The sequence below is a fragment of the Geotrypetes seraphini genome, chromosome 3 (genome assembly GCF_902459505.1).
Source record: "Geotrypetes seraphini chromosome 3, aGeoSer1.1, whole genome shotgun sequence".
In the NCBI taxonomy this organism is placed as follows: domain Eukaryota; kingdom Metazoa; phylum Chordata; class Amphibia; order Gymnophiona; family Dermophiidae; genus Geotrypetes; species Geotrypetes seraphini.
In genome coordinates, this window is record NC_047086.1 from 209,764,688 (window position 1) to 209,791,830 (window position 27,143).

A 27,143-nucleotide genomic window follows, 5' to 3' on the forward strand; every position below is an offset into this window, starting at 1 on the left:
TGCAAAGATAAACGAGGATTATTTAAATGAACTAAAATATCATCTGCAAATGCAGCTATTTTAAAAGAAAAAGCCCCTATATTTACCCCTTTAATTTCATCATTTGAAATAATATCCCTAATTAACGCACCCATTTTAAAGAAGACAAAATAGATCTAATATTCTTGACCGCTGTTCTTCCCTTAACAAATCCTACCTGAAGTTCAGCAATCAAATCAGGTAAAATTTTTGCCAATCTATTACCTAGAATCTTTGCCAACAATTTTGCCTCATAACATAAAAGAGAAATTGGTCTATAAGACTCAACCCTCTTAGGGTCCTTTCCAGGTTTTGGAAAAACAATAATTTGGGATTGACGCAAAGTTGGTGGTAAAATATTTTCTGTAATCTGATTATTGAACATAGAGACTAAAGAAGATGAAATATTTTTCCCCATTATCTTATAAAATTCAGCCCTAAATCCATCCAATCCCGGTGCTTTATATAATGAATTTTGCTGAGTAGCTAATAATAATTCTTCCTCCCCAATAGGACAATTCAAAAAAACTTGGTCATTCTGCCCTAAACAAGGTAGATTCAGGCTAGATAAATAAGTTTCACTAAATAAACCATCATCATGACTAGAAGCAAACAAGGAAGAAATATAATCTTGAAATTTTTTTACAAATATCCTTTTCTTTAGTATAAATTTGACCTTTGGAAGATTGTATTTGTAAAATTCTATTACTACATTTAGCACCTTTAACCAAACGAGCCAACAAAGCACCAGTCTTGTTACCATGTTTGTATAAATTATATTGATAATATTTTACTGATTTAATAGCTAGTTCATGCAAAAGTTCATTCAATTGATGTTGAATGGCCAACAAATTAACATTATTATCCTTCGAAGAACATCTAGTATGACCACGCCTAACCTGAATTAATTGTTTTTCCAACCTCAAAATATCTCTATGACATGCTTTCTTTTTTTGGCTTGAGAATGCTATAATTCCCCCCCCCCCCTCAGAACCACCTCTGCTGCTTCCCAAAACAAAGTTGGATTTTCCCTATGTTGCTCAATATTAAATTGATAATTATTCCAACATCTAAAAAATATGTTCTTTAAATTTTTCATCATAATATAGATCTAAAGGAAATCTCCATTGAGGTGTTCTCAAAGGTTCTGAAGTTAAATTTAATACAACCCAAACAATGCACGGTCTAATATCTCTGTGGGTCCAATACCCGTCTCATGTATCTTTGAAAAAAGTGTCAGAACAATGAATATAATCAATTCTAGAATGAGTATTATGAACCCTTGAACAATGTGTATAATCCCTATCTAAGGGATGGAACACCCTCAAAATATCCAGTAAATTAAGAGAATCACAAAATAAAGGAACCCCTTTTGAAACATCAAGCTCCTAAGAACTGATTTGTCAATTTCTGGGTCTGAGACTCTGCTTTTGTTTTTAAACCGGTGCCTTAAATGTAGACCAGCATTTTAGAAGCCTACATTTAAGGTGCCGGTATCACGCTTATGGAAGTGCCTAGGGGCACCTAAGGATGCCTAAGGTCACTTATGGAACAAGCCACATCTATGCCGGCCTTAGGCGTCCGTATGCACCCCTATGCACTTCTGTAAGTGTGACACTGGTGCCGTAAATGAAGGCGCCTACATCATTTTAGAAAATGTGCTTACGGATTGGTTGGTTAGCTGGCGGTAGGTCACCCTACCGTCGGCTAACCTTTGGTGCGTCTTTAAGAATTTCCCCTATATTGTTTTTATTCAGGCTGCATAATATGATTGGAGACGGATGCAGGAATGTGAGATGTTACTAATATGAGAATTATAGGTAGATATTTGTGTTGGTTCTTGTTATATTTTGTGTTTGTATTGTGCTCTGCTTAGATTATAAATGGAATAGAATTTTTTTTTTAAAGTAAAATATTTGTAGGAATCTGGCAAGGGCCATTGTTTGAGTGCCTGTGCTATGTCTTCCCCCCTCCCCCCCCCCCCCCCCCCCCCCCCCCACACACTGCATTGAGACCAATCACTGACACTTTTCACATAGGACACATTTTAAAATCCCTTCTGACCTGAGCTGGATTTTGAACAGATAAATGGAGGTCAAAATAGAGTTACCAGATGGCTCCAGAAAACCCCTCCCCTTGTATCCTTCCCTATTATGGGTTGTTTTTTTTAATCTAGATATATTTATTCACTTACCTGTTCCCGATTTTACCTTATTGGTTTCAGTAAGTCAGTTTGTATTGTTCTCCCTTCAAATTTTTTTTTTATTTTTAAATCCTGATAATTGTTAACCGTTTACGTATATATTTGATAAACGGTATATCAAAATTTAAATAAACTTGGAAACTTGGAACTAGACATCAGGGTTTTATTTCCACTGAAAGCAATGGAAGTAAAATCCGGATGTCTCAATCCGTTCTCCTTTCTCTGGAGCCATATGGTAACCCTCGGTGAAAAGCTCCATTGCCTTGAACCACTCTTTGGAACTGATTGGCTCAAGTTAACTGTGATGTCAGAAACAACATCTCATCCGTGCACCAAATGAATCTGTGCCATGAAAGAAAGTTATATCAGGGAGTGTTTGTAAGACTCCCATTGTGGAGTAGTTTGAGTTAAAAATCAACAAGTTCAAATGCATTTTCATGGAACTCACAGTTTCAGGAAGATGTGTTGGCTTTTGTGACTTTCCCATTTTCTTTCTTGAAATCCGCACTACTTTAAAATCTGGGTCTTGTCTTACGTCTCCTTTAACTGTGCTCTGATTTTTCAGATTATCCTCTCTCCTCTCTTTTCTCTCTCTCACAGGACAATAACTTCTCAAGGACGTCTCAGCCAGAATAACTCCTTCAAACAAAAACCACAACAGCTGTACTCCAGGAGCCACAGATCCATAGCTTCTGTTTTGAATGAGATCTGCCTATTTCTCAGGCTGTAACCCTGAGGGTCCTGCTAAGGGAGAAATGAATCTCAAATTTGTTCCAAGAGTACTGAAGAGAAAATCACACTGTCATTTTTTTAAACTGTCCATTTTCATTCAAAGTCCAGAAGTACTTTTTATATCACAAGATTTCAAAAGTCTGCCACATTGCAGGGTTGGACCAAGGATATCTGACACATTAAGGCCAGGATTTCTCAAGACAGTAAACCATTTTGTTTTTTTTTGAGATATCCACAATGAATATGCACAAGATATATTTTCATACAATGGAAGCAGTGCATGTAAATTTAGCTCATGCGTAGTGCATACTATTTGTGGATGTCTTGTAAAGGTTTCCCCCGGGACTGGGTTGAGAAACCCTGCACTAGATCCTTGGTCTTCAGTCTTTGAAATCCACCAACAGATCAGGTTTTCATTAAATCATTAACAGGGCAGAATTAACCAATAGGCCAAGTAGGCACATGCCTAGGGCCCGAAATGGTCAGGGGGGGCCCGATGAAGGAGGGCATCAACATTGTTTTTTCCAAACGGCGATGGGCCCTTCCAGTATCAATTGGCAACGTGCCCCCCCCCAATCGGCAACGTGGGCCCCACCCCGATAAACGGAAAGTAAGACAAGCAAGCAATGCGGGTAAGAAAGGCAACGGGAACTGTAATTGTGCAAGCGGTGCTACTTATCCAAAGCTTCTCTCTGACGCAGCTTCCTGTTTCCACCTGGGCGCATGGTAGGGTGGGGCGGGGCAGGGGGGCCCAGTATACTTGTGTGCCTAGGGGCCCTCGACGAATTAATCCTGCCCTGATCATTAATGAATATTCATGAGAGAGGTTTGCATGCCTACTGCCTCCATTGTTTGCCAATCTCTCATACATATTTAGCGATGTTTGTATGAATGTTTAGATGACACTGGGAGTCCTTACATTCACAACTCCTGAAGATGCATAACAGTGAAACATAGCTTGGTGTTGGGCTATACTGCTTATTATGTGTAGAAGAACCTGTATGAGATTGCGGAACATTCAATGATCGTTTAAGGATCAACGTGGGATCTGGAGTTAATGAACACATTGATATATCTAGCAGTTTTGGAAAAAGGAACTAATGATATATGATGAATAAGGACAATTGCAGGTTTGAGGATGTAATGAATGGTATTTAGTGTATGAATTTTTGGGATTTCAAGCTTTGGTCCTTCCTCTCCCTGGTATGCTCTCATCTCCAGAACAAACAAACCAAAAAAAACTGCAGGTGAATGTACACGATGAAGGCAGTCTTTATTGTGACAAATAAATCTTTTGAATAAAAACCTTTTACCAGGTAAGGGACCCAACACGGTCCGTGTTTCGGACTAACCTTCGTCAGGGGTCCACTTTTGATAAAGGGAAATTTATCAAAAGGAAAAAAGAGCCTTGAGCAAGTAACAATAGTTGACGCGCTGAAAAGACCGCCGGAGTGAGACTCACTCCGGCGGTCTTTTCAGCGCGTCAACTATTGTTACTTGCTCAAGGCTCTTTTTTTCCTTTTGATAAATTTCCCTTTATCAAAAGTGGACCCCTGACGAAGGTTAGTCCGAAACACGGACCGTGTTGGGTCCCTTACCTGGTAAAAGGTTTTTATTCAAAAGATTTATTTGTCACAATAAAGACTGCCTTCATCGTGTACATTCACCTGCAGTTTTTTTTGGTTTGTTTGTTCTGGATTGTCTTTCACTGCAGAGAGTTGGACCCTGGTTTTCCCTTGTTTTGGTTTGATGCTCTCATCTCCTCCATTTCCAGGGAAACATACCAGTTCTTCAGTTCAAGGGCGGGTGGAGTCATAATACCAATCTTGCATGGTTCTGTAACCCGAGTCCAGCTGTCTTCCCATAGCACAGCCTTTTCTTCCCCGCTGCTGGAAATCTTTGACGCCTCATGAACCATTTCATCTGTGTACCTCTCATTCTCACGGATGTTTCTCAGTCTCGCCACCTCCTCTCTTAGTTCATTTATTTCCTTCATGACGGATTCAAGCTGAAGACAGCTTGCACATGGAACCACTCCCTCTGCTTGGGTAACATTTTCTATCTCTCAGAGACAGAAGCTGTAACCTGAGCAGCAACTTTGGTGATATGATGTTTCCCAGCCATACTGTGGTTGCAGAAGTACTTACACCTAGAAAAAGAAAGAAAGAACAAAAAAATCCTACCCAAGCAATGCCCTGTTCCTGGTTAGATGAAGAGACAGAAAAGCTCCGCTTTGGGATGGGCGGGAGGGAATTAACCTCAAAGGTCACCTGTGGAATCTGATCTCTAAGAAAGTCCTCAGATGGTGGATGATGAAATGCATATTTGCTTGTCGACTATCGAGCTGTGTTTTGAGTTAACTTGCACTCAAAAACAAGCATATCAATCACATTGATTAGCAATTCTATTCTATCTACTTTCGTTTCACTGTTGTTACAATTACCCATACAAAGTTTAATAACTCTCAGATTTAATTTTTTGTTGGTTTTGGAATTTTATCATTTCAATTATAATGTGCTCCATTTAGTGTGCCAGAGGTAACAAAAAAAAAGTTTGAGAAACACTGATGTAAACCACTCTGAGCTCCCCTGGGAGAACGGTATTGAAAATTGAATAAATAAATAGTAAATGACAGCAGGTAAAGACTAGCGTGGTCCATTCAGTTTGCCCAGAAAGGTAACCAGGTGCACAATCACATTACCCTCCCCCCTTTGTTGTTAGGGTTGTACCTGCCACTATGTGCAGGTAACTCCCCTCTCCATACCTCTTTGAATTCCTTCACCATTTTCATCCTCACCACCTCTTGAAGTAGAGCATTCCAGACCTCCACCACCTTCTCTGGGATTTCCTGATGCTGCTTTTTGGTTTTCCTTCCTTCAGCTCCGTCTCATTTCCTCAAGTTCTATAGCCTTTCTATTTTTGGAAAAGCTTTGTTCAGTAATATTTTTCAAGTATTTAAGGGGCTGGGGAGTTATCGATGTGAGCTACCATTAAGATTTGTTATTTTACTGTTAAATAGGTATTAGTAACTAGGTCTCTTTGCATAAAATGGGACCTGGGCTACAAGAGCGAAAAACAGTGGCACAATGAACCAAGAATGTGTTGCTGACTCTAATCATAAAAATAAGGAAAATGATCTCAAAACACCCCAGTGCCAAAAATCTTTAAACTGTAAGTATTGTTATTGGTGAAAAAAAACAACAACTCGTATCAATGTTTTAAATATTTTTATTATGCTTTTCCATTTTTTACAGAAAGGGTGATAGATGCATGGAACAGTCTCCCAGAAGAGGTGGTGGAGACAGAGACTTTGTTTGAATTCAAGAGGGCCTGGGATAGGCACGTGGGATCTCTCAGGGAGAGAAAGAGTAAATGGTTACTGTGGATGGGCAGACTAGATGGACCATTTGGCCTTTATCTGCCATCATGTTTCTATTAGTAACAAATATGTGCATTCACAAAAAATGCTATAAGTGTTTAGTATCTTCTTTTTTTTAAATAAATCTTTATTGATTTTCATACCTTCAACAATGCAATACAACAAATGCAACGTACAATGATACAATAAAAGCACATTTTAACATGCTCATAATCAACCTTTTTTTCCCCTACCCACCCACCCTTCCATCCACCCACCCAATAATCATTCAATAGAACATAAATACATATATTGCCATAAAAACTTTACCTTATTTTAGATAATAATATCTTCCCACCTACCTCAAATATAAAAACTAAAAAATCAGATTATGACATAAATATCCTTCCCCCACCCTACCCTGGATATGTACCAAAATAAACAAAAACACTTACTTATTATCAACTATAATGAGGTAACATAATATGTCATTGGGCCCCATATCAATTTTTATATATTACCATGCCCCACATTCTCAGCATTTATTCTTTCAAGTCTATAACTAGAGCAAAGACTTGCCCACCAGAATGAAAAATTGAAATGATCACAGTTCTTCCAATTTTGAGTGATCATCTGGATGGCTATCCCAGTCATTATAAGGAAAAGACGATCTCTATATTGATCTAAAGGGGGTTTAACATGTAATATTGTACAACAAATGACTGCTTCATAAGTTAAAGGAACTGATGATTCCAAAATGTTATTAATTTTTCCCCATATTGACCTCCAGAAGCTAAGTATCAATGAACAATAGAACAGCAGATGATCCAGTGTCCAGTGTATATATTATTCTAAGTATCTTCAAAAAGAGCACTTATCTTAGCCCGACGGTGGCCAGCACACTTCACTTAGAGAGCTTCTTCAGGAGTTGTGCTTTTAAACCCACAATTAATACTAGTTGTGCAGGGGGACCTGCAAAGGAGGTGGTAGTACTAGCGCCACTAGGAAACAGCGATCACAACATGATCCAGTACAAGCAAAAAATGGGAACATCAAGGGTGAAAAGAACCACAACGACAGCACTCAATTTCAGAAAAGGAAACTACAAGGACATGAGGAAAATGGTGGGAAAGAAGCTCAGCAACAGCTCAGGGAACATGGAGACCATAGAGGAAGCCTGGGCCCTACTCAAGGGCACGGTGCACAAAGCACAAAACCTGTACGTCCCCAGGTTTAGGAAAGGGTGCAAAAAGAATCGCACAAAAAACCCGGCGTGGATAACAAATGCAGTGAAAAAGGCGATAAGTGACAAGAAAACATCTTTCAGAAAATGGAAAATGGACCAAACAAAAGAAAACCAGAAGGAGCACAAAAGGCACCAAAAAGACTGTCACCGAGTGGTTAGGAAAGCGAAAAGAGAATATGAGGAGAGACTGGCGGGGGAAGCAAGAAACTTCAAACCATTCTTCAGGTATGTGAAGGGGAAACAACCAGCCAGGGAGGAAGTGGGACCGTTGGATGATGGAGACAGGAAGGGAGTGGTAAAGGAGGAAAAAGAGATAGCTGACAGGTCAAATGAGTTCTTCTCGTCAGTCTTCACAAGAGAAGACACGTCCAATATCCCAGAACTCGAGAAGATCATAAACGGAGTCCATGATGAAAAGCTAGTTCAACTAGAGGTAAGCCGAGATGATGTCCTCCGACAGATAGACAGACTGAAGAGCGACAAATCACCAGGTCCGGATGACATCCACCTGAGGGTACTAAAAGAGCTGAGAAACGAAATAGCTGAAACACTTCGCCAAATATGTAATCTATCCTTAAAAACTGGGGAGATCCCAGAGGACTGGAAAATAGCAAATGTCACGCCCATCTTTAAGAAGGGATCAAGGGGTGACCTGGGAAACTACAGGCCGGTGAGCTTGACCTCGGTCCCGGGAAAGATGATGGAAGCACTGGTCAAGGACACAATCTGCGAACACATAGAAAACAAGGGACAACTGTAGGTGAGCCAGCATGGCTTCTGCAAGGGAAGGTCGTGCCTCACAAACTTACTGTACTTTTTTGAGGGAATAAACAGCCAGATGGATAAGGGGGAATCCATAGACATCATTTACCTTGACTTCCGAAAAGCCTTCGACAAGGTACTTCACGAACGGCTACTTAAGAAGCTGTGGAGCCACGGGGTGCAAGGGGATATCCACCAATGGATCAAACACTGGCTAGCAGGCAGGAAACAGAGGGTTGGAATAAAGGGCCATTACTCAGACTGGTGATGGGTCACGAGCGGAGTTCCACAGGGGTCGGTGCTGGGATCGCTCCTGTTCAATATATTTATTAACGACCTGGAGACAGGGATGAAATGTGAGGTTATTAAATTTGCTGATGACACCAAACTGCAGCAGGGTTAGAAGCACGGAAGACTGTGAAGACCTGCAAAGGGACCTAACGAGACTGGAAGAATGGGCAAAAAAGTGGCAAATGAGTTTTAACATAGAGAAATGCAAGGTCATGCATGTAGGGAAAAATAACCTGATGCTCAGCTACAAAATGGGGAGATCATTGCTAGGGGTGAGCAACCTTGAAAGAGACCTGGGGGTGATGGTGGACTCAACATTGAAAGCATCGGCACAGTGTGCGACAGCTTCAAAGAAGGCGAACAGAATGTTGGGTATCATTAAAAAGGGTATCACAACCAGGACAAAAGAAGTCATCATGCCGCTGTATCGTGCAATGGTGCACCCACATCTGGAATACTGTGTCCAGTACTGGATGCCGCACCTCAAGAAGGACATGGCAGTACTTGAGGGGGTCCAGAGAAGAGCGACTAAACTGATAAAGGGTATGGAAAACTTTTCATACGCTGACAGGTTGAACATGCTGGGGTTGTTCTCCCTGGAAAAGTGGAGACTTAGAGGAGACTTGATAGAAACCTTCAAAATCCTGAAGGGCATAGAGAAGGTAGACAGGGACAGATTCTTCAGACTGTGGGGAACCACAGGTACTAGGGGTCACTCGGAGAAACTGAAAGGGGACAGGTTTAGAACAAATGCTAGGAAGTTCTTTTTTACCCAGAGGGTGGTAGACACATGGAACGCGCTTCCGGAGGTTGTGATAAGCCAGAGCACATTACAGGGGTTCAAGGAAGGTTTGGATAGGTTCCTAAAGGATAAGGGGATAGAGGGGTACAGATAGAAGTAGAGGTAGGTTATAGAAATGGTCAGGAACTACTTCACAGGTCATGGACCTGATGGGCTGCCGCCGGAGCGGACCACTGGGCGCGATGGACCTCTGGTCTGACCTAGAGGTCTGCACGGGAACGGGGATCGCGGGGATCCTGCGTGTCCCGCGGGGATCCCGCGGGTTCCCCCCCTGGCCCACGGGACTCCCACGGGGACGCCCCCTGGCCCACAGGACTCCCACGGGGATGCCCCCCTGACCCACGGGACTCCCACGGGGACGCCCCCTGACCCACGGGACTCCCACGGGGACGCCCCCTGGCCCACGGGACTCCCACGGGGATGAAAACAGCCTACCTAAATTCTGGCGATGCAGGCGTGCAGCTTACAAGTCCGGCGTCGCGGCAGGAAATAGCCATGCTGAGCAGTGAGCTCAGCACGTACACAGATGAAAGCCTTGCTTGCTGATTGGTCCGGCGGCCCCGCCCCGCCGTGCCGCCGGACCAATCAGCAAGCAAGGCTTTCATCTGTGTACGTGCTGAGCTCACTGCTCAGCATGGCTATTTCCCGCCGCGACGCCAGACTTGTAAGCTGCACGCCCGAAAAAGAAATCATCCTGGCCGGGGTCGGTGTCATGCTCCGGAGCTTCTACAGCCTTCCTATCTCCCTCTCCCTTCTACCTGCTTCCGGCCACACCCCCTGCTCCGCGGCTCTCTTCGGCAACTCAGCAGCAGCGATCGACACAAGCTTCTGATGTCGGGGCCTACCCTCTGCGAGTCCCGCTTGTTTCAACTTCCTTTTTCCACAAAGACGGGACTCGTAGAGGGAAGGCCTCGATGTCGGCAGCTTGTCTTGATCACCGCTGCTGACGAGTTGCTGAAGAGAGCCGCGGAGCAGGGGGGTGTTGCCAGGTGCAGGTAGAAGGGAGAGGGCCAGATGCAGGACTCGTGGGTGAGGGAGGAGAAGAGAGAGAGAAAGAGAGAGGGGAGAGAAACAAAAGGAAATATTTCATACTGGGCTGGGCCGGAGTGGAGGGAGGGTGGAAAGATTCTGGCTACAGGGTGCAGTAACAAAGGAAAAGGGGGGAAAGCTGAAAATAGAGATAGTGACACAAAGAAGAGAAAGAGTAAGCAGGACCTACTGAATAAGGATAGAGATACAGAGGGGACATGAAGAGGAGGTGAAATAGAGACATAGAAGTAATGCTGAAAAAGTGGGGGGGGGGGAGATAAAGACATTGAAAGGGCAAATGGTGAACATGGGGTAAAGACAAGGACAGAGACAAATGAAGATTCTGAAAAAGTGGTGAGATAGGGATATAGGTGAGATGGACACAAAGAAGGGTGATGCTGGAAAATAGGTGGAATGATAATTCTGACAAACACAGAAGGGAAATGCTGGATCAAGGAGAGATGGGGCTCAGGCTGGATGGAATGAGGAGAAATGCCTTGTTGGCCCGGAACTTCCTCTCCTACGTCAGAATTGACATCAGGGAGCGGAATGCTGGTCAGCGCGTCGCTTCTGCAGGGAAAACTTGGGACAGCAGTGGCTTGGGGGCTATTCCCCGATGGCGGTGGCAGCAAACCGAGTGGCTTGGGGGAGGGCACGGAGAAAGAAAGAAAAGGGGCAGACAGGGAGACAGAAAGAAGGGGGAACAGGGAGACAGAAAGAAAAAGTTGGGGGAGAGAATGAGGTCTGGAGGAGAGGAAACATACAGGAGGCTGAAAGAAAGGAAGAAAGATTGGATACACAGTCAGAAGAAGAAAGTGCAACCAGAGACTCATGAAATCACCAAACAGCAAAGATAGGAAAAATGATTTTATTTTCAATTTAGTGATCAAAATGTGTCTGTTTTGAGAATTTATATCTGCTGTCTATATTTTGCACTATGGCTCCCTTTTACTAAACCGCAATATCGTTTTTTAGCGCAGAAAGCCTATGAGCATTGAGAGCAGCGCGAGGCATTCAGCGTAACTCCCTGTGCTAAAACCTACTATTGTGGTTTAGTAAAAAGGGAGGGGGTGTATTTGTCTATTTTTGTATTTTGTTACCGAGGTGACATTGCATAGAGTCATCTGCCGTGACCTCTTTGAAAAAACCCGGAATATGAATAATTAACATTTTCTCTGCCTTTCATTGTGCTTTGTGTTTTTTTTAAATTTTATTGTTGGTAGATCATTTTGACTTAGTCTTTATAAAGTAGCTCGCAAGCCCATAAAGTGTGGGCACCCCTGCTCTTACTCTGGGGCACCAGACCTCCCTCACGGCACACACACGGCAAATGGAAGAAAGAGGAGAATTTTTGGTCGTAGGGAGGAAGGTACAGAATGTGATAGGGAAGAAAAAGATGAGAGTGAGAAATGTGGCAAGGGAACAATGGGACAGATTGAAAGGGATGCAAGAGGGAGGAATATTGGACAGTGGTGAAGGGAATGGAGGGAGAGATGTGGCATAGTGTTGGAAAGGGGTGATAGAAGGAGAAATGTTGGGCATGGGGCTGGTGGGCAGGCATGAAAGATGAGAATGAGATAAATGCTGGACCATGGTAGGGGAAATCAATGGACAGCAACAGAAGAATTTAGAGAAGATGGGAAAGCGGAAAAAAGAAACTGGGACCAACTTTATGGAAAAATAAGTCTCCAGACAACGAAGGTAAAAAATGGAATTTATTGACTAAAATATGTTAGCTTTGGGAAATGTATATGGCAGATGTCTTTGTTTTGTGTTCAAAAGAAAAGGAAATGCATTTCTGGTTTTATTTCTACAGTGTTGAAGTACTTGTTGACCCTTGCTGTGACTGGTGGGGATCCCCAAGCACCGCCAGCAGAGGACCTCCTCTAGAGATGGCCAGAACTCCCCTCCACCAAACGCAGCAGTCGCTCGCAGCATCCATGAGCCACTGAGGTGCCAGCATCTGTGACTCAGGGACGCTACTGCTGCCTGCTAAGCTTGGCAAAAGGGACCCCCGGCCAACTGCAAAGGAAGTCCTCAGCTGACAGTTTGTGGGTTCTCATCAGCTGAGTATTTATATTTTATATTTACATTAGAGGTTCTGGTAGAAACCCATTTACAAAGTATGTATTCTTCCCAATTAATATTTCCAAATTAATAAAGTCTCTTTGCTTATTTGTAAATGGGTCTCTACCAGAGCCTTTAATTCAGTAGCATAATTAAATAAAATAACTATTTCTGAAGTTTATAGGGAAGGATGGTGACGGAGGGGATTCCTCGCGGGGATGGGTGGGGACGGAGGGGATTTCTCGCGGGGATGGGTGGGGACGGAGGGGATTCCTCGCGGGGACGGGTGGGGACGGAGGGATTCCTCACGGGGACGGGTGGGATTTTGGCAGGGACGGGTGGGATTTCTGTCCCCGCGCAACTCTCTAGTCTGACCCAGTGGAGGCAACTTCTTATGTTCTTATGTAAAAACATAAATGTAAGCAAAATCACAGAAGACTCAAAATCGTGCTGTAGGAAATATATAAATACTGCTCACATTAATCTCTGGCTTATCATTCATCTCCACAATGCACCTAAAACATGGCACCCACATTTAACATAAATGCTGAGGCTTTACTAGCCAATCAGCAAGCTCATAAAGCATGACCCACTAGTCGGTGCAACAAAATCGTTGTTGCTGACATCATTATGACTAACACTCATTCATAGAAATGCTTTCCATTCAATAAGATTGTTAAGTCCAGTGTATTTAAAAGAAAAATCCATTTTTGTTCTCTCTGTAAAAGTCTTCATACTCAGTCAATTACAAAACACTTCAATTGTTTAAAACTATGATTCATATTCATACAAAGTAGAGCTTCCATTTTCCCTCGCAGTAAATTTGAGTGTTGTGCATTCAATCTGATTATAAAACTCTGGATTGTTTTATCCATATAAGTTTTATCACATGGACGTCTAATGATATATATTACAAACTAACTATTGCAATTGCTAAAATTTTTTAAATGATCTTTTCATCAGTCAGATTAGTGAATGAATTAGTCTGTAATGTGACTTCACAGTTCTTACAATTGCCACATTTAAAGGGACCAATAATGTCCAAAGATTGCTGATGTTAGGCAAAACAGAAGCGCTCAAAATTTCCTTCAAATTTTGACCTTGTGTGTAAGCTTTATTATCACTACAAACCCGACAGTATCGGAGTAATTGAGAATATGGTAGACTCTTCTTAATATGCTGAGGATGACAGCTTAAACCATGTAAAAAAGTATTTCTATTCATCTTCTTTTTATATACTCTGGTCTTGAATCCACCCAAACCTTGTTGAGTTTCCACATCCAAAAGTGTAATTACTCATGGAACTCATGGAAAAACTCCCTGATTGGTTGTGGTTAGAATGGCAACTCATGTCTCCATTGCGTCTGTGCCATGTGCTCAGTATCAAACTGCCTAGCTACAGTAAAGATAAAAGCATACTAGTTGATAAATTGGAAAACATTGCAGCATATAAGCTGCATTACATTGCATTGCATTGCATTGCAGCATTAACAACTATTCCAATCCATAAATCTACAAATCAGTCTCAGTCTATATGGGTAAACTCCAAGATCCAAATTGGCGGAGAAAGGCTAGTCTGGAAGCATTGGATGATAGCAGGAATACGAATATTGGATGACGTTATTTTTAATGGTACTATGCTTGAATTTTCACAGTTGCAACATAAATTTGATCTTAATAACTCAGATGGTTGCAACTAAAGCATGCCATTCAGGCAGGGTTCCCTGATTGGAAAAACCTTAATAATCATTATAGTTTGGAGTTTCTTTGTTTTCAGATAGACTTCTTGGGTCACCAGGCCGCCCAGTGGTACAAAGTGTTAAGTGGATTTACTAAAAAGAAATTAAAAACTGGACTAAGAGATATTTGGAGTATTGAGATCAAGCATGAAATTAATGCATCTCAATGGCCACGAATTTGGTCTTGGAGGATGAGATGTACGGTGTCGGCATCTAAGAGGCAAACATGGTTTTTTCTGTTGCATAGAGCGTTATGGATCCCTGTTAAGTTACAAAAATTAGATAGTTCTTTGTCTAATAGATGTTGGCACTGCCATCTAGAAGCAGGAACTTTAGATCATTTATTGTTTCATTGCCCATTTATTATGAATTTTTGGAAATCAATTTGGGACCAAATTAATAATTTATTAGATAACCCAGTGACATTATCCTATGATACTGTGATATTTGGTATGGAAATGAGAGCAAAAAGTCAGATTTCTGCGAACAATAATAAGTTATTACTTATAATGACTGGTGTTGCCATTCAGCAAATTACATATAATTGGAAGGATTGGAGAAGATTAAATTATAACTTTTGGTGGAATTCTTTATGCCATATCTATAAAATGGAAAGGTTTATTGCATTACAACGTGGATATTTTAAGAAATTTCAGGATGTGTGGAAACCATTAACAAAGTATTGTAAGGATTAATTGAAATTGTTTCCCTTATATTTATCATTTTAAGGTGTAGGGAGGGGGGAATATTTATTATTATTTGTTTTATATGATAATGGAATATATGGGTGGGAGGGATGGGAAAGGGAAAGGGATAAAAATCTATGTAATGTATCAATGATTGTTTGTAAGTGATGAATTTATTGTTAATGTGAAGGAATATTTTTAACACTTAATGTAATCTTGAAAATGAATAAAGAATATTTTTTAAAAAACAAAAGTGTAATTACTTGATGAGATAATTGGTATGATATTAGTAAGATATTGAAGCTGAGATGTGAGGAAACTAGAGTAGTGAAGCCCCAAATTGACTCAGATACTTAAGGCCCCTCCCAGGAGGCATCTGATCCAATCAAGGTCTTAGGCCCCCTGTCTGGTGCATCCTGGGATATATGGAGAGGAGCCTAAGGCCACAATTGGCTCAGGTGCCCCTGGGAGGGGCCTTAGGCGTCTGCGCCAAACATGGTCTTAGGATCTTCCCTGTGTGTCCCAGGATACACTGGGAAGAGGAAGGCCTGCTATTTTGGAGAGGCAGGCCTGCGGGTAGGAGGGACTTGGCATCCTTCCTGCTGTTTTATTCAGGAAAGAGGTATGGGGTGGGTCAGAAGGTGTGGGGGGGGGGAAGCCAAGGGGCCAGCGCGCTGAGGCAGGAGAGGTGGGCATCCCTCTTGCTGATTTTTAGTCAAAGTATAGAACAGGGAGGGGGGAAGGGTAGGGGGTCCAGACAGGGGAGGGGTCATTTACACAGGGGAAGGACACCTGGTGGCAGGAGGGAGTGGGCATTCCTCCTGCTGATTTGTTTTCAAGTTCGGGGGTGGGGAATGGGAGGTAGTTCACAGCATGGGGGGGTTGCATTGACAGGAGGGAGTGGGCATCCCTCCTGCCTCTTTTATTTTTGTTTTGGGGGTCATCGGGGGGGGGGGGGCTGTCACAGGGGAGGCACATTTGTTCCAGGGGTCATGGGGGGGCGGCTCAACTTTTTTTTATGGGGAATATATTGTGTGTGTTACACACACATCTGTGCCCTGTTGTTTTTTTTCGGGTCTTTCTTAGCCGTCACAAAATGTTATGCATGCCTTTGCAATGTTAGGCCATCTATCGGATGGCTCGTTTTAATATTAATGACCTCATTTTAATATCAATGAGGTCATTTGCATGGCAGAGTTGGAGAATGTAATAATGCACGGAAAACCACGCAGTGAGACATTTAGAACATCAGGTTAGCAAATTTAGGTTGTTGCTAATCCAGCCAAATTGGTTTAGCGACGATTGTTATTCAATTGGACACTTTAGTGCATCCAGGCCTCAGTACTTCAGGAGTCTCCCTCAGTACTAGGGCTCTGGCAGGAGATTAGAATAACCAAAAGCTTAGGACTCACTCCTAACTCCCCTTTTACCCTCTCCCACATGGGCTAAGGGGCCTCCAACTCCTCCCATTTGTCTCTGCTATCCACACTCAGCAACCCCCTGAAAAATCCAGGTGTCTCCTGCTCTGCAGCAGGGCATTTTTCAGGGGGGGTCACATACACAATCTATCTCATGCATATTCATTACGGGTATCCTGAAAACCTGTCTGGCTAAATGTATCCTAAGGACTGGGTTGAAAACCACTTATCTAAGCTCTTCCCTTATTCTATAAGCTTTACCCCATACCTTCCCCTTCCCCAACTCCCCCCCTCCCCCCCACCTTTCACATTAAACACATCAGTGTTTGAAAAATGACCCTTAGGGAGGCCTGGGCCTTTGATTTCTAGCCAACATGCTAACTCAGCAACCACAATATGGTCTGAGAGATAGCCATTGTTCTGCCATCCTACAGCAAGCTAAGATATAATTAGTCCCATTGTTCCTAATTTGGGATTTCTATTGCTGTTTCAATGCTAACTAGAAGAGTAATTACAGCAGCTGGCTACAGTTTCAATAGCGCCTGAGATATTTATAGACTCTACAGTAACTCCCTACAGTTACTGTATACTCCGGCTATAGGTTTCTGAATATGGCTCTAAGTTCTTATTATAGAGGGTTGATTGGACGTTATAGTAGATCTCAGGTGGGATAGAACACAACTGGCAATTTTCTTAGTAATAAACTGTATGCGCCAGCTGCTATGTTTTGTTTACAGCAGAACAGCAGGCTGAGGTAGAGCTCCAAGCGGGTCCGCCACTTTTGCACCAGGCAGGCAAGAAACCAAGCGATCCTCACATCCATCGGCCATCCAGCTATCTACATGCCTAATGATCGACTCTCCCACCATAACGGCTGTTCTAACCATTCCCTCCTGGGCAGAAGCCCCTTGAGACACATCCTCGGTACAAGAAGACCCTCGAGGACCATAATTGCCCACCCCTGCTGTACTTGGTAGTTTTCAGACTACTTCCAACTGGTAATACTTTCAACTAGTTTATAGCGTAAGGAAACCAAATGAGGAATCCACATCACAAGTCCAGTGTCCTTTGGCAGCAAATGATAAATCACAAATTGTTAAGAGTTTAACTTTTGATTTCTCAACACATACTGAACATAAGAATTGCCGCTGCTGGGTCAAACCAGTAGTCCATCGCGCCCAGCAGTCCGCTCACGCAGCGGCCCTTAGGTCAAAGACCAGTACCCTAACTGAGACTAGCCTTACCTGCGTACATTCTGGTTCAGCAAGAACTTCTCTAACTTTGTCTTGAATCCCTGGAGGGTGTTTTCCCCTACGACAGCCTCCAGAAGAGCATTCCAGTTTTCTTCTACTCTCTGGGTGAAGAACTTCCTTACGTTTGTACGGAATCTATCCCCTTTTAACTTTAGAGAGTTCCCTCTCGTTCTCTCTAACTTGGAGAGGGTGAACAACCTGTCTTTATCTACTAAGTCAAAGCCCAAGCATTGGTGATTGTATTGTATTTGATATACTGCTTGTACATAAGTATTTAGCGGTTTACAGAACTAAATAAAATAGGCATGAAGACATGTAGCATTAGGCTGTAGACTCCTTCTCATTCCCATAGACTGGGAGAACTAAGTGACTCTCCCAGATATTTATCTTCCACTATGGCAATGAGCTGTGGGTATTATTTCCCATGGTTTCCTCTTGCTTCAGTAAGGCTTACAGTCAGTTTCTAGAACCATTGAATGGTTGAGTCACTTTCCTGGTTCTTTCTCCTAAAAATGTGCAACTCCTCTAAAATGTGCTACCCTCCTCCCTGCTACTCCCCTAAAATGTGCTACTCTCACTGCTCCTTGTCAGGTATTGCATTCATAGGTCTTATTTTAAACCTCTATTGTTAACCTTGCCTAAAGTTAGGCATGATTTATAGAATACACTTAAGTGTCCAGTCCCACGACTAACTTTAGGCACGACCATTCAAGCCAGCTAAAACCTTCTATAAATGCCCGTGCCTATTGCAGGTGTGGATCAGGCATATTCTATAATAGTGCGCATAATTTTTCAGAATGAGCACAACCCATGCATGCCCCTCCCAAGCCACTCCCCCTTTTGAGATCTGTGCCTTAGAACTTACACGCACCATTTTATAGAATATGCCTGAAAAGTTGTGCGTGCAACTTCTAGTTAGTGTCAGTCAATGCCGATAATTGCTTGCTAGTGGCCAATTATTAGCAGTGATTGGCTCATTAAACAATCAAGTTGTGCGCGTGATTTGACTACATGACCAAATTTGCAAGTGCCTCTTTGGTATGCATAAACTGGGAACCAGTGCTCAGCCCTTGTGTTTGCCCCCCTGCAAAGATGAGCTATAATAAGATAAGCATGGATTTGCAAGCTAGAACATAAGCAAAATTTTTACATTTACGTATGTATGTGTGCACATTGTACTAAATTCTGTACATAGCTTCCAAATCTGGGTGCCAAAAAATGAGTGGTAAATGCTTCTATAAGCAACGATCTGAACTGAGCATTGTTTAGAGAATAGCATGTAGTGCTGGGATCCACGCCCAACTTTGGGCACGAGGATTTTACGCAATCTTCACACGTAAATTAGGCATGGAACCCCATATTCTATAATTGTGCGCATATCTTTAGTGAACACCCCTGGCCAATGTTTGTCCCATGGTTGAGCCTTTTTTTCCATTGCATTCTAAAAAATTTACACCTGGATCTTTATAGAATAGCGCTTATCAAGTTGTTCATGTAAAGCCAAATTATTGCCAGTTAATTTCAATAATTATTAGCACCCAATTATTTGTGTTAATTGGCTCACTATTCAATTAAATTGGGCTCACATCCAAATTTGGACACAAGTTTAAGTGCCATAAATAGAATCCAGGAGATTAGGTGAGCAATAATTACTCCCCAGTTAGATGCTTTGGATTTTGTGCACAATTTATAGAATACTGATTTAGGGCAGTTATGCCTGCAATAGCTAATTAGTGTCAATTAACAACAATTAGCTAGTTATCAGCTAATACTTGTACCAACTTATACATGCAACTGTATTCTATAACTTGTGTGTGTAACTTTGAGCACTAAGGCCCTGATTCTACAAAGTGCGTCCCGATTTTAGGCAGCTGTAGGCGTCCTACAGCTGTCTAATCAGCCAATCGGGATGCACGTTTTTTAAAAAAATGCTCCCCAGGCAGGCCGCCTATATTGAAGGCGCCTCCGGGAGCCTAGGGAGGCCCGCAAGACACCTAAGCTCGCCTAAAGGCCTTAGGCGGGCCTTAGGCGAACCTAGGCGGCCCTACGCGTCTCCCTAGTAGAGGAAGAGACGCTTAAAATGTAGGCCAGCAAAATGCTGGTCTACATTGTAAGTAGACGCGGCCGCTATACTGATCGCGGCAAGGGATCTCCCTGCTGCAATAAGTATAGTGGCCGGGGCCGCCTGTCCCATCTCCGGCAGGAGGATGCCCAACTCCTCCTGTCGGAACCCCGAACCTCCCTCCCCCCCAAACTCCCCCTCCGCCCCAAACTGGTAATCGCTGACAGGAGGATGCCCAACTCCTCCTGTCGGAACCCCGAACCCCGGACCCCCCCTTCCCCCCCAAACTCGTAATTGCCGACAGGAGGATGCCCAACTCCTCCTGTCGGAACACTGAACCCCGGACCCCCCCTCCCCTCCTCCCCAAACTCGTAATCGCCCAACTCTTCCTGCCGGAAAGCCCGACAATCCCCCCCCCCAACTAACCTTTAAATGTTGGTCGGCTGGACGGGTCTTGTTGCCGTCCAGCCGACAGGCCCGCCTCGTGGAAATGAGACGGGCCCGCCCCTTCCCGGCCCATCCCTGCTAAATCTAAGGCCTGATTGGCCCAGGCTCTAGAAGCCTGGACCAATCAGGCCTTAGGCATAGCGGGTCTTCCCATCCCCACTAATCCTAAGGCATGATTGGCCCAGACTAGGTACCTGGGCCAATCAGGCCTTAGGATTAGTGGGGATGGGCGGACTTGCTATGCCTAAGGCCTGATTGGTCCAGGCTTCTAGAACCTGGGCCAATCAGGCCTTAGATTTAGCGGGGATGGGCCGGGAAGGGGCGGGCCCGTCTCATTTCCACGAGGTGGGCCTGTCGGCTGGATGGCAGCAAGACCCGTCCAGCTGACCAACATTTAAAGGTTAGTGGGGGGGGGGTCGTCGAGCTTTCTGGCAGGAGGAGTTGGGCATCCTCCTGTCGGCGACTATGAGTTTGGAGAGGAGGGGAGGGGGGTCCGGGGTTCAGGGTTCTGACAGGAGGAGTTGGGCATCCTCCTGTCGGCGATTACGAGTTTGGGGGGGGGAGGTGGGAGGGGTTCCGACAGGAGGAATTGGGCATCCTCCTGTCGGCGATTACCAGTTTGGGGGGAGGGGGGGTTCGGGGTTCCGACAGGAGGAGTTGGGCATCCTCCTGCCAGCGATGGGACAGGCGGCCGCGGCCGCTATACTTATTGCAGCAGGGAGATCCCTTGCAGCAATAAGTGTAGTGACTGTGTCTAATTTAACCTGATTCTCTAACCAGCCTGTGTATATGATCTTATTCTGAACACTTACATCTACAATGTACAGTACATGTAAATGTGGGCACCCAGATTGCAGAATGGCCCTCCATCTTTATAGAAAAGATTCAGAGGGAAGATGACATCAAAAATATATCAGCAATATTTAATAACTATACACTTAAATTAAGTATTCCCCTATATCACCATCCGTTCCCTCAGATCATTGGATTCTCCCCATCTCATACTTCCCAACCCTAAGTATGTCCTTTAGACATTTGGCTTACTTTGTTCTAGCCCCAAAACTCTGGAATGATTTCCCCCATTCTCTTTGCTGCAAATTTGAGACCCTTTTCAAAACTCACTTTTTCAAATTAACCTTCTGTGAGTTAAATCCTGGCAGCAACGATCTAGCCATGTCTGTTTCAGTTCCTGTCTCTCTTGAGAATGAATGCCTATCACCTTTCCTATCAGTTATTGGCGTCCTTTTCTGACCTTTAATTTTAGATGATACACTGTCTTGACTTGTTCGCCAGATAAAATGATATAGTAAGTGCTCAACATACACCAAAATGTCTAGTTTTGGTAGGGTTACTGTAAGGTTTGTTAGTGGCCTCCACAATATATGGTTGGTGGGATCACTTGAGAGGCGCCCTTACAAACGCCAGGTCCCAGGTTCAGTTCCCTCACTGAAGATTCACCAGGAAGTAGAATCAAAAAGGCACATCCAGAGGTGATTGCATAAAGAATATATTATAGAAATAGGCTTACAGAAAAGCAATATTTATAAGCATTACAATTAAGCATTACAATTAATGAGAGAGCAACGCAGTTTCCTTGCCTTACAGAGTTCAGAGGAAAAGAGAGACATAGAAGCCTGAAGTTCCAGGGAAAGGCAGAGAAAGAGAAAAGGAGGATGGGGTGATGGTCCAAGCTTCATGTTCCATAGATAAAGAGAAGGATAAACAGAGAAAGAGAGAACTCAAGAGAAACAAGAGAGAACCAGAGTGCCAAGAGCCAAAAGATAGATTTTTGTGTGTTGCAGAGAGGAGGCTTTTATAGCTTGGAATCTTATTCTGAATATAGAAAACTATTGAGCTTCAATAGAAGTTAAATCTTCCCCTCCTTAGTAAACTTGTGCTAGACAGCTGAAGAATAGGCTATGGTCAAATGTAATTTCCAGTATGCCTCTGACAATAGTTTCTGATAAACTTTAGTTATCTGTGCACCTGGACCCATTGTCCTAAGCACCCTCTTAATCAGACATTAACACATTTACACCTTTTAGCTAATCATGATTCAATCAGGGCTACTTAAAACCGTCTTTTTGGGTTATATGAAACAGTCTACCTACACTCAGGGTCCATCTGCATTCACATGCCAAAGTCAGATTGATATAATTTCCGATAGGCCTTTGCTGACATAAGTTATGCCAACTGAAAATGCTGATTGCTAGCGATAGCTATGCTGACAGTTACCAGATTTCCCATCTGGAAAATCTGGACCCTTAGTCCTGCCCACAATGGTTCCAAGGCTTCTTTACGAAAAGACAACTGGGGCAGGAGTGAGTGAAGTTATTTCTGACCATCACTTAATACTTGGATATCTCAGTAGGTTCCTGAGCAATCAATAGTATTTGGGGAGGTCCAAGGGGTATAGAGTCCAAAGGGGTGGCCAAACATTTTCAAAAGGATTAGGAGCGGAGCGTCTTTGGCGGAGAGGGGAGAGGCCTGTGCGGGAGGAGAAGCCCCGGAGCCGCCGCCATTCAGCGCCTGTACACCGCACTCCTCAGCATGAGCGGCAGCAGCCGGCAAAGGACCAGCTGGTTTGCCGACTCGGACTCAGGGCCTTCTGCTGTTGGAGGAGCGGAGCGGGCTTCTGGAGGCGATCAGCGAGTGGCTGCGGTCCCGTGCTGAAGTTTGGAGACAGTGACACGACAGCGTCCTCTATCCCAACTCTCTGGCAGACGCAGTAAGAGCTGAGAGGGCCGGCGGGACAAATATTTAGCCTTCCCCCCCCCCCCCGCCCTCCTCCAGCGCGGTCTCAGAACTGGTTCAGTGTCAACCGCCTCGGGGGGAGGGAGAGAGAGAGTTTCACGCGCATGCGCACTCCTACCTGCGGGTCGCTACAGCTCACGGAAAACCGGCGCACGCAAGTGGGAGTGCGCATGCGCGGCTAGCGTTTTATTATATTAGATGGTCCAAAAATCCTTTCTTATACTACAAAAACTAAAAAGGGCAAGACTCTACTTCTTCCAACAGCACTATAGGATACATGATACTAGTGCAGTCAATGATATTGTCACTATTAGACTACTGCAAAGCTCTACTCTCAGGTATCTCTGTGAAATTAATGAAAAAACTCCAACTGATACAAAACACTGTAGCAAAACTCATATGCTACAAATCAAGATTTGACCACATCACACCACTGCTTATAGAACTACAATGGTTATCGGTAGAAAACAGAATAGTAAATTACCTATAATTGGAAAAACTGGAGTAGATTAAATTATAACTTCTGGTGGAATTCCTTATGTCATATTTATAAAATGGAAAGATTTATTGCAATACAGTGAGGATGTTTTAGGAAATTTCAAGATGTGTGGGAGCCATTAACAAAATATTGTACTGATTAGATGACATTTTTCCCTTAAATTTACAGGTTCAATTATGAGGGGGGGAGGGTAATTTTATTTTTACATATTGTACAAAGTATTTGATTATATAATAGGAAAGGGTGGGAAGGGTGGGAGATAAGAACATATCATTTGTATTATTGATGAATATTAAGTGATATATTTATTGTTAATTTGTTTTAACATATTGATACACATATTGTAAGTTTGAAAATGAATAAAGATATTAAAAAAAAAAGAAAACAGAATAGTATTTAAACTATGCTTTGTAGTTAAAACACTATACGGTGATATCCCTAATACAATATACAATACAATTTTTATTTATATACCGCCAATACCTTCATGAAGTTCACAGCGGTTTACATAAATAATTAGAAAGATACAAATTATTAAATAGAATTACATAAATAGCTTCTCAAGATTTACTGAATTATTAGGTATATCTGCAGACCAACCAACTCTAATAATCTGACCCTATTAGTCTTATGTCTGAAATATATACCGTATATACTCGAATATAAACTGAGATTTTGGGGCTACAGGGCCCATTAATGGGGGTCTTGGCTTATATTTGGGTCATTGTCCACCCCCTCCTTCCTGGACTTGTTGTAGGCCTTCTCCGTGCCTGCCTTATGGCCTGGTAGGATTGGCTGAAACAGGAGAGATCCCTCCTATCTCCTGTCCCGACTGACTCTGCCAATATTTTTTACCCTACTCCCACACTTGGAATCTTACCCTACTCCCACCTTTTTGAATCCCTGGTGGTCCAGCAGTGTACTGGGCAGGAGCAAGGTTTCATCACTCCTGCACCATGCTGAGCCCCTCCCTGAATGGCTGCTTTGAGTTCTAGCAGCCCAGCACTATACCAGGCAAGAGCAACCTTTCCTTGCTCCCGGCGCTCCCACTTGCTGAATGGCTGCCCGAGATCTTACAAGATTCAGGCAAGCATGCACTTATTTGCATAGATGATAACATACAATAATCAATTCATAAACTTACAGGCATAGATATTTATACGTATCTGCTCCAGAGCAAGTGTAAATGTCTGCAATCACACTATAGACATGATTTTTGACTATTCAGCAAAAAGGGTAGAGTGGTATGGTCCTTCTAGGAAATTCATTAATCATTCTTACTAAACAGCTGGTTCAGTTAGAGCAGGAGTGTCAAACTCAAATCACATAAGGGGCCGAAATCTAAAACACAGGCTAAGTCACAGGCCGGATTTTTTATTAAGATACTTACCCCCTCCTTTGCTGATGCACAGCGTGGGCCCCAGCTGGCACCATAACCCACGCTACACACCAGCAAAGGAGGGGGTTAGTCTTAGTAGAAGTATAGGGATGCAACCTCTCCAACCCCACACTGGCTACAAAATAAATAAAAAAGACTTTTCCTCTCTTTTAGGTCCTAGTTCACGCTTGCTGTCTAACACCAGCTCTGGCAGGATACACATTTCAAATATGACATATTGTAATCACAAAATAGAAAATAAAATTATTTTTTCTACCTTTTGTTGTCTGGTCATTTCGCTTTTATTCCCAGTTTCCCTTTCTGATTTTTTTCTATCTTCTAATTCTCTTTCCAGTGTCTGCTGTCCTTTTTTTTTTTCTCTTCTCTCTTGCTCCAGTCCCTGTCTCCAACATATTGATTTTTCCCTTTCAACTTTTCTCCTTTTTTCTTTTCTGCTTCTGTCCACTCAAATCTCGCCCTCTTTCTCATCCTTCTCCTTTTTAAATTTTCAGCTACCTATCAATTTTCCATCTCTAGATCCAACTTCTCTCCCTTTCTCTTCCTAACTGCCCCATCCCATCTCTCCCCCTCTCTGCCTGCCTCCCTCCCTCCCCCAAGGTCCACCATTTCTCCCTTTCTCTTCCTAACGGTTCTCCATTCAAGTATCTTTTTCCCTCTTCCTCCACACTACCCCAAGTCCAACCTCCCAGTTTACCAAAGAAGTATTTTTTACGTCAGCACACTGATTGCGACACGCAGGGGGTCGTTTATATGATCCTTTGTCCATGTAATTTGCTTTACATTGGACACACCACCAGAAGTATTAAGACACGTATCATTGAACATTTGAGCAAAATCAGAAGGGGAGACATGAGTGCCCCTCTTGTTCAACATTGGCATGCCATACCACACCAGCTACAGGATTTACAGTTCGTTGTTCTAGAGGTGGCCCATTGTAACAGAGGGGGAAATGCCCAAGCCTGGCTGTGGAAACATGAACAAAGTTGGATATTCCACTGGCAGACGGTGTCTCCTGCTGGTTTAAACAAAGAAGTGGAGTGGTGGGCGTTTCTCCACTAGGTGATTGACACATCTTCCATTGCATAAATTCCGGGCGCTCAGCTGAGCGCTTACGTCACAGGAAACAGAAAAATTACTCTTTGAATCAGGTATCCTGCCGTTAGCGCCGTGAGCGTTGTATTGTATTAGACAATTTACTTGTATTTTCAGCACTACAATCACATGCACTATGTTTTGTTTTTGTGTGTTTAGGACACGTATTGCATTGAACTTTTCCAGCAACTTAGCGGGTTCTCTGAGGAAGCCAGGGCGGCGAAACGCATCAGAACCCAGCTGAACTCACGCTGTTGGCATTTTTCAAGCTAAGTCTATTTTTGAAGTCACAATTTTGAAGTTACTTTATAGTTGGACATTATTTCTCTCTATATGGATTAGTGAAATATATGAGTACTCTTCAAATAGCGCTTTGAATCACCTTTAACTGTACAATGGTGCAATGATAGATACCATAGGAATCTCTACAGGAGCTTGTCCCCATATTGAGTTCTTACGATCCATCTTGGAGTCTGAGCACTACTTAAGGTTAAAAGGCATTTAAAGTAGCTTTATTGTTCCTATACTAGTGCATTATTGACCTTTAGGAACTTTTTTCTTTTGAATTTTTCCCAGTCGTTCATATTGGTTTTCCTCTAAAGTATACATATTGAGGTCTTTAAGTCTGTCCCCATACGCCTTATGACTAAGACCACACACCATTTTAGGAGCCTTCCACTGGACAGACTCCATCCTGACTTCTAAATGAGGTCACACCAAGGTCTTATACAGGGACATCAATGCCTCCTTTTTCCTACTGGCCATACCTCTCCCTTTGCACCCTAGCATCCTTCTAGCTTTCGCCGTCACCTTTTCAACTTGTTTGGCCACCTTAAGACCATCACATACAATCACACCCAAGTCCCGCTCTTCTGTCGTGCACAAATGGTCTTCACCCCCTAAACTGTACCGTTCCTTCGGGCTTTTGCAGCCCAAATACATGACTTTCCATGATGTAGGGGTCAGAGTCCTTAGAGCTACTATGAAAAAGTTATGTGCTCATAATTTTTATTTAAAAAACACACATACATTTCATTTTCACCCAAGCTATGTCCCCAAGAATGCTTACCAGCAGTCCACAGACCACCAAAAACAAAACAGACATTCTTTCAGTGCTGGTACCATTTATACTCTCTGCGGCTTTAAAAGAGCCCTTTGCTGCATGTGTAAAAATGCTTTACATATCTTATAAATTATACCCTAAATATATTAACACAAGTTAAATTCTCATACCAATAAAGTTATCTGAATCAAGCTGCCACTGAAGGAGGAGGAACAACACAGCT